Source organism: Dipodomys ordii, unplaced genomic scaffold (genome assembly GCF_000151885.1).
Source record: "Dipodomys ordii isolate 6190 unplaced genomic scaffold, Dord_2.0 Scaffold58, whole genome shotgun sequence".
In the NCBI taxonomy this organism is placed as follows: domain Eukaryota; kingdom Metazoa; phylum Chordata; class Mammalia; order Rodentia; family Heteromyidae; genus Dipodomys; species Dipodomys ordii.
In genome coordinates this window covers 4,819,011-4,828,117 of record NW_012267274.1, presented here as the reverse complement: position 1 = coordinate 4,828,117, position 9,107 = coordinate 4,819,011, and positions in this window count along the sequence as shown.

The following is a 9,107-nucleotide window of genomic DNA, read 5'->3' as shown; positions in this document are numbered from 1 at the left end:
GAGGAGGCTGCAATGCTTGGTAAGAAATGTACGCATTATCCTGCCCATGTAATTGTAACCCCTCTGTACAGTATGTTCACAAATAAAAAATAAATAAATAAAAAAATAAGACCTTATCTCACAAACAAGAACAACAACAAAATCCCTCACAGAGTTCTGTAGTTTTTATTTAAAAAATTGTATAAAGACCAGAAATTGCTTTCATATGTCAGAAAATAATAAAATAGTATTTTCCTTTTGAAGAAAATGTTTTTAATGAAGAAAGAAGTTTTTGTTTTTTTGTTTTTTTGTTTGCCGGTCATGGGGCCTGAACTCTGGGCCTGGGCGCTGTCCCTCAGTTCTTTAGCTCAAGGTGAGCCGCTCTCCCACTTGAGTCACAGTGCCACTTCCAACTTTTTCTGCGTATATGGTGCTGAGGAATCGAACCCAGGGCTTCATGCATGCAAGGCAAGCACTCTACCACTGAGCCACCAAAAGAAGAATTTTAAAAGGTTTTCTGGATATCTATTGCTTAAAAAAAAGACAACAAAGCAAGCTTGTTAGACCTCATTTAATTGCATGGTAGTAATTGAGCTTGTGAATACTGTAGTTCATAGAAGTTATGCCTATATTGGTTATGCCAATTATCCTTTGTAGGATTATTTTGTAATTTGAGTTTTGAAAAGGATACCCATTCTATACTGAGACAGTAACTAAAGTGAGTGGTTTAAAGATAATTTCAAGTTGTGTTCCTGAACATTTTGGGGGATTTAATGAGAAAGTAGAGAGTGGTATTCAGTGGGAGAAGAAGGAAGGAGGAGGGATGTAATACTTGATGGGGAGCTTAAAAAGATAAATTTGTACTTGAGCTGAGATCAAAGTGGTACCTTTGTTACCAGTGCAGAGAGGGGAAGTAAATCTATTTCCAAACGGTGTTTTATGCATGGGGAGAGACTTTTCTGAAGGACAATGATATAGTAGCTGCCTTTGAATTTTGCTTGCGGAACAGATTTCGTTAGTTTGCCATGAAGGGGCTGAGCATGAATCTTGGCTGTTGAGACATGCCCCAAGCTAAGGAGTAGAGGAATACGAGAGCAGTCCCAAAGGAGGGGTGCGGGATTTCCTCTGTAGGACTTATTCTGACAAATGCAAAGAGCAGTGCCCATTATTTAAAATTAATATCCAATTTATGATCTTGGTTCTTCCTACAGTGGCTGTGAAAATGTAATTTGTTTTTGCTGGTGTACCCTGGTAACCTGTTTAGAATGAGGGCACTTGGGGAGATTTATGGTACCAAATTTGTCTTTATATAGCAAATTCATCCAACACTTGTTTGTTCTTTCCTTTTTATTGCAAACAATTGTAGAAAGCTGTTGAGAAGCAGGGCTATGGCTGTACATTCTAAAGAAACTCCATTTGGACTAGCTACAAACATTGGCAAATATTGTGGGTTGATTCAAAAAGTATATTTTTAATACAAATTATGACTCTTAAAGAATTGAATTTGGGGCTGGGAAGGTGGCTCAGTGGTAGAGAGCTTGCCTTGCATGCATGAGGCCCTGGGTTCAATTCCCCAGCACCACATAAGCAAAAAGAAAAAAGCCAGAAGCGGCGCTGTGGCTCAGGTGGTAGAGCACTAGCCTTGAACTGAAGAGCTGAGGGATAGCGCCCAGGCCCAGAGTTCAGGTCCCACGACTGGACCCCCCCCAAAAAAGAATTTGTCAGTGATATTCTAATGATGAGGGTTATGTTGATGATGAGAGAGAGTCTCTGCAGGGATCAGATTATTACTGGTTATACTAATTTACTGCTGTTAAAATGGGACCTAGGTTTATGTTTTCACTGGGCCAGTCTGCATGGTATGGTCACCAGACATTGAGGATGTATCTGTTCTTTCTTGCTGTCTCTGGGCTTTGAGTTCAAATATCCACCACCAGTCGTTTTCCTGTACTATCACGACTGCTTTGGGGAGGGAAGAGGTGGCTCAGGTGTATGTCTCCTGAGGACTGCAGACTCCAGTTCTACCCATGCCAGGAGTTGGCAGAGACCCACCAGAGTCATGTCCACAGAGATAGTGAGAATGAAAGGATGGAGAATGGCAGGATGTTGGGCAGAGGAGGAAAAAGCAATGGATGGAAATCTAAGACAATTTCAGATATAAATGTTTAATTGCCCTTTAGTATTGGTTCACGTGCTAGAAAACTATTTCAAAATATTTTGAGGTCAGAATATATTATTGCATTTTATTTGTGTGAAAAAGAGAGGTTCCTAACAGTATGGTTGAGTTGTATCAGTCAACGAGCGTTTAGCAGGTTTCCTTGGAAGGCAGTATAGCCTCAGAGTTGGAGACAGTGTCGCGTTCTTGGGTGCGATACACATGTACTGGAAGATGGGTTCATGGAATTTGACTCAGATGACAGGGCGTTGGGAACCTCTCTGCACATATGGAGCTAGCTGATGTCTGGCTTCACTCCTACCTCAAAGTAATATGCAGTCTAAATGTTGAGTACTGAGAACTATGGGATAAAAGGTGACGTTATAGTCTGTCTGTTAAGGTGCTCCTCATCTGCCTGTTTCGTTAGAGAACAAAACCTCATGAATGTTTGAATCATATCAGATCAGCTGAAATCCAACATGGATTGAGCCAGATGAGAGCAGTGAAGGACTTTCTGTTCATTCTCCTCCAGAGTCTTGCTGTCTAGTCAGAGGGTAGGGTCATTGGAATGCGGAAAACACTGAAGATGCATCACTCTCATGGATTTCTGAATTTGAAACTTCACAGCTCTGTAGTAACAAGTTTTTGTGTGTGTACCAGTTCTGGGGCTTGGACTCAAGGTCTGGTCACTGATGTGTTCAAGGATAGTGCTCTACCACTTGACCCATACCTCCACTTTTGGCTTTTTTGGTAGTTAATTGGAGATCAGAGTCTCACAGGCTTTCCTGCTCTGGCTGACTTTGAACTTCCATCCTCAGATGTCAGCCTCCTGCATAGCTAGGATTTTAGGCATAAGCCATCTGTGTCCAGCATCTTCCTTTTTACTTAGTGCAATAAGGGCATTACATTTACCCAGGAAAGTCAATTGTAGTTCTACTTCCTGTTCTTAGAATGAGTCAGATTGGCCGGGTGCCGGTGGCTCATGCCTGTCATCCTAGCTACACAGGAGGCTGAGATCTGAGGATCATGGTTCAAAGCCAGCCCTGGCAGAAATGTCTGTAAGAGTCTTATCTCCAATTAACCACTATAAAACCAGAAGTGGTGCTGTGGCTCAAGTGGTAGAGCGCTCATCTTGAGCTCAAGAGCACAGGGATAGAGCCCGCCCCACAACCCCCCCCCACACACACAGTCAGATGGTAGAAATGAACCTTTTGTTAGTTGAATTTAGTGGTGCTGATCATTTAATTTTTTTTACACTGTCTACCTCTGCTATCACTCCATCTGTTGAGGTTTTATAAGACTGCACTTTATAAAAGCATTGAAATAGCTTAGCAAAATAAAACTATTTCAGTTGTCCTATTTTTAAAAGAAAGGAAAAACTTTCATCACCATGACTATTTTGATATTTGATTTGAAAATTCCACCTCTAATATTGGTTCATGGCAAACATTAAAAAATGTGGGAACACTTATGATTTCCCAGGCATGTTGATTTAGAATGTGTTTTTGATTTCTGGCTGCCATAAATACCTGGTCAAGCCTTGATAAATGGCCCTGCTGTTCTCTATAGGGCTGTCCCTCAGCGAGATGCCTCCCTCCTCACTGGCCAGGACGCAGGTGTTCCTTGCCAACAAAGCTGATCTTAGTAAACTTTCAGGTTTTTTCTTTCCTTAATTTTATATTTGTGGTAGGAACACAACCCTGGCTGGTGTCTACATTTATATAATGAATATAGTCACATTTTTTTCTTTTCATAACTTCCCATTTTTTAATGCTACTAATCATAGCACTCATCTCAGGGTCTGGTTCTCTCATAGCTTTTGTTGTTGTTTAAGACAGGCTTTCACTAAGTAGCCCTTGCTACTTGAACACACAGTCCTCCTTCTTTCCTTCAGAGTGCTGGGATTATAGGTATGCACCACTTTGCCCAGCTGTAAGTTTTGAAATGATAGTCAATTGTTTATCATAACAATACCTTGAGCTCAAGAAACTGAATCTTCAAAGAGTTAATAACCCAGTTAATAAATGGGCAAAGGAGCTAAACAGAGACTTCTCAGAAGAAGTAAAAATGGCCAATAGACATGAAAAAATGCTCAACATCTCAAGGCATAAAGGAAATGCAAATCAAAACAAGACTGATATTCCATCTCATCTCAGTTAGAATGGGGCCATTATCAAAAATACAAACAACCACAGCAGATGCTGGAGTGAATGTGAGGGAAAAGGAAACCTAATATACCATTGGTAGGAATATAAACTGGTGTGACCACTCAGGAAAGCAGTATGGAGATTCCTCAAAAACAACAACAACAACAAAAACTAACTGTAGAACTACCTTATGACCCAGCAATACCACTCCTGGGCATTTATCCAAAAAACTACCAGTCAGGATACAGTAAAGCCACTTGCACAATCATGTTCATTGCCGTACTATTTCCTAATTATAGAAACAGCCCAGATGCCCTTCAATGGATGAATGGATCAAGAAAATGTGGTGTATATAAACAATGGAATTTTACTCATTCACTAGAAAGAATGACATTATGTCATTTGCAGAGAGATGGATGGGACTTGGAAGAAATTAAGTAAGTCAAGCTCAGAGATACAAAGGATATATGTTTTCTCTCATATATGGAAGTTATATCTAATTTATGAATATATATGTAAACATACACAAAGTTGTATGCATATGAACTAAGGGTATATGCAGGTGAAATTTGCAATGGTGTAACTCCCCTGAACAACTCACAAAATATCAGGAATCGAACTTGAGGTGCTGGGGGAGGGGTGAAGTCAAGGGAAGGTAGACAAATGAAGAGAGAAAGGATGGGAAGGCTGTCATAATATTCTGTGTATTTGCGTTAATCATTCACTACAGTCCTTTCAGAACTCGAGGACACGAATGCAGTGAAATGGCTTACTCAAGCTTTGCAGTGGTCTGCACTCAAGCCTATAACCTGGTGTGCATCTCTTGTTGAGAGCTGTGATGATTCCTCTTCAGAGTGACCTGGAGGCTGGACAGTGACTGCACACAGAGCCCTGCTGCTGCTCTGTCACCAGCATGGCTGGGCAGATGGCACAGCAGCACAGTGTTCTGGTCTCAGATTCATATAATAACAGCCTTTAAAAAAGCTTATCAGTATAGCATGCCTATCAGTTCTCATACAACTCTCACTTTGTTGTCCTTTTGTTTTTTCCTTTTTTCTTTCAGGGTAGAAACTTGTAAGACAAGACAAGTTAGAAGATTCCTATCAATTGTTTAAAGGAATCATGAAAAACAGATTCTAAGGTCTTATTTTTCTCTCTTCGTCCATCCATCCATCCATCCATCCATCCATCCATCCATCCATCCATCCATCCATCCATCCATCCATCTATCCATCTATCCATCTATCTATCTATCTATCTATCTATCTATCTATCTATCTATCTATCTATCTATCTATGCACCCATCCATCTATCTATCTTTTTGATGGTCCTGAGGTTTGAACTCAGGATCTTTAATCTGAGTCATGCCCCAGCCCTTGCCTTAGTTACTTTTCAGATAAGGGTTCACATTTTTGCCCAAGGCTAGTCTAAGACAGCATCCATCCACTTCCACTTCTCATATAGCTATGATGGCAGGCACATGCTACCACACCCAGCTGATGGGTTGAAATGAGGATCTTGCTAGCTTTTTTGCACATGCTTGGCCTCAAATCATGATTCTCTCCATCCCCTTTCAATCTTAGCCTTCCAAGTAGCTTTTTTTTTCTTTTTAATAGTTAGAAAAATATTTACACCTGGTTTTGTAAATAAATTTATGTGACTAAGTCTGGCTACCAATCATAAATAAGAAAAAGACCTGATACTAATGCTCAGGGAGAAAAAGAGTTTAAAAAGTTTTGTATACACAAATAAAACATGAAAATCGTGTTTATGAATGTGTTAATACATCTTATAAAAATCATGCAGAATGTGGGAAAACACATGCAAGTCTGACTGCCAACATTGTGGTTTACTGAATAACTAGCTTTTGAGGTTTTTAAAATGTTGACTTTTGTCACCTAAGGAAGGATGTGTCACTCAGGTGGCCAGGGCTGAGGTCACGGCTAGACAGAGCCTCTCTTTGCAACAGTAACCGCTGTAAGGCGTGGAGATAATGGCATTCTCTGGAATCCTGGCAGTCAGATGGATTCAGAAGTCCCCAGCACATGGCGCATTCTCTGCCCTAATAACAGTCCTTCCACCAGAGGGACCTACAGGCAGTCCCTCCTACCACCTGGCCCTCGCCCACCCCCAGCCTTGCTCGCTGTATCTCACACAGCCTCTGCAGGCTCCTGCTGGCCTATCGCACTCAGTGTCTGCCATCTCAGCCTCCACGCCGGCTGCTATGGGCTTCTTATACTAGCTTCCTTTTGCCGGCCTGTGTCCCTGCAGACCAGCTCTGCGGAGGCTGCCCGCACTGCCTGCACTGCCCCCTCCCACATCTACTGTCCCTGAATGTCATTCAAACCATTCTCTGTCTGCTCTTAATATTTAAACACTTTATTGAGGGTTCAAGGTCAAGTTAGTTCACAGGTTAAGACTAAATGGTGTGAGGAAATCTGGAGCAGGAGCCTCTAAGAGTAGATTTTTTTTTTCCATCCCAGATCTATGTCTTATATATGTGTTATTAAGAGGCAGAAGAGTATAGAGTTAGGAATTTCTCAGCCAGTCCATCTGTGTTTGAATACTGGTTCTGCCAGTCAATTCTGTGTGACCTTGTGCAAGTTACTTAACCTCTCTATGACTCTGTTGTTAACAGTTGAGATAATGCAAACCCTTACACCGCAGATGGCTGACATTAGATGTGGCGAAGGTTAGCTGAATGAGGAAGGCAGTTACAGCAGTACTTGGCACAAACTGCCGTGTCTGCTGCTCTTGTCCTCCTCCAGCAAGCAGGCTGTGGTTTGCTGCTTCTGCCAGCTCCCAAGCTCAGGCTGTTCCCTGTCACTATGATGTTTGCCAGTGACCTTTAAGGTGTATGTTTTAGGGTCCTAAATAAGCATCATAAAATTTATATGTTAGCAGATTACAATGAGAACAGCAGGGCTGGGCAGTGTGACTAGTACTGTAGTACCTGCCCAACAAGCCCTTGAATTCAGATCCAAGTAACAGAATTTTTACCAAAGAGAAAACACAAATAATACAGGTTAATACTGTAAGGGTTAAACACATCTATCAGATTGCTCTAGGTTGGTGAGAAAGGGAAAAAAACCCAATTCATTTCACTTACTATCCTTTACCAACCTAAAAATAACTTGCTCTTACCTGCTAAGAATGTTTGACCATCCAGAGCCTGTCTGGCATCAACAGCTTTCTGCCAAAGAGCAATTCTTACCTAAGTGAGCGTTTGCATCTTGCTAAACTTTGCATCAAGGTGAGACATGACAGTGCTCTGTGCACCGTGTCATGCTCCTAGAAGAATTTGACAGTCAGTTGGCCCACAGCTGGGGTGGGATGCAAGAAGCCACGGTACCAATAACTTTGGTGGCTAGTAATAACGGAACTTTCCAGACTTCCACCTTGGCTGGTATCTATACCAGATCTGGAGGGGTGAAGACAGCAGTAAAATCCCAACTCTGTCATGAGCCCGCAGCTAGAAGTGGCACATGGCTGGGGCATGACCATTGCTGCTTGATGCCAAGCTGAGGGAGAGCTCTCAGGTCTGTACAGGGACTAGTGAGGATGAAGGCACGAGAAACTCTTGAGTTTCCAGGATTACTAACATTCTCTACCTCCTCTTACAAACTCACAGTGAACACTCTCGTTTGTCCCTTTGAGCCCTGACATTCACTTAGAAGTCCTGGACTGTCATGAGTTCTGATGGGACTTTAGGCTAGTTGTCTTGGAATTGAAATGTGAGCTCTGGTGGGGTGTTCTGTTAGTCTTCCAGACCTGTGCAGCCAGGATGTCTTGATGTGACCGTATGAGTCACTGCATATGCCAGCCAGGATGCCAGGATGAGATCACTCATTCTTGCCAAGAAAACCAGGAGCCCCACAAGAGCAATAGGTATCATTAATTTTTATAATTAGTTTCAGGAGCTAGTATTTCAAGCCTACCAAAATGACAGACAATTAATATGAATCCAATTATGCCATATAGGTCAGAACATTTCATTACATGTGTCTAAAGTTCACTTTATTAAAAAAAAAAAACACCTTAACTAGGTAACAGTGGTGGATGTCTGTCATCCTATCTGAAGGCAGGTAGGGAGATCTCCGATTGGGAGATCAAGATTACAGCCATCCTAGCAAAGAGTTCATGAGATCCTCTCTCAACAGAAAAGGCTAGACATGATGGCACACACATGTTCTCCCAGCTATGCGGGAAGTATAAATAGGGGGACCATAGTTCGGGCTGACTTGAGCAAAAACCAAGGCTCTATCTTAAAAATATCTAAAGTTAATAGGCCTGGAGTGTGGCTCAAGCAGTAGAACAAATGGGAAGCCCTAATTTAAACCTCCCATATTTCTCACTCTTAAACAAACAACCCCACCCCACCCCCACCCCCGCCAAAACCTTACAGCCAGAGTGATGAGATATCCTGCCTGCCTGCATATGTTCCCCCCACCCCCGCCCCCAGCAAGGGAGGGGCCAGCAACATCAACCTTAACTATGTGTTATGTGTTCATAAACAGTGTTGCTATATCAACAGTGCAGTAACTATAGTGTATCTTTTTTGTAGATTCTTTTCCCCCCATTTGAGATTTATCTATGTCCATACTTATATAGGATTAGTTTTGTTTAGCTACTATATGGGGTTTCACAGCCTGAAAGATACTACAATTTATATACCTTTTACATGTGATTTAAATAACATAAGCACTTTGAGATACATATCTTTGACTTTATTTCAAAGCAATATATTCAATCCCAGGTCTATCCAGTTCTACCATGCTTCCTGTAAGTGTTTGGAAAATAAAGTTAGGGAAACATGAATTTACAG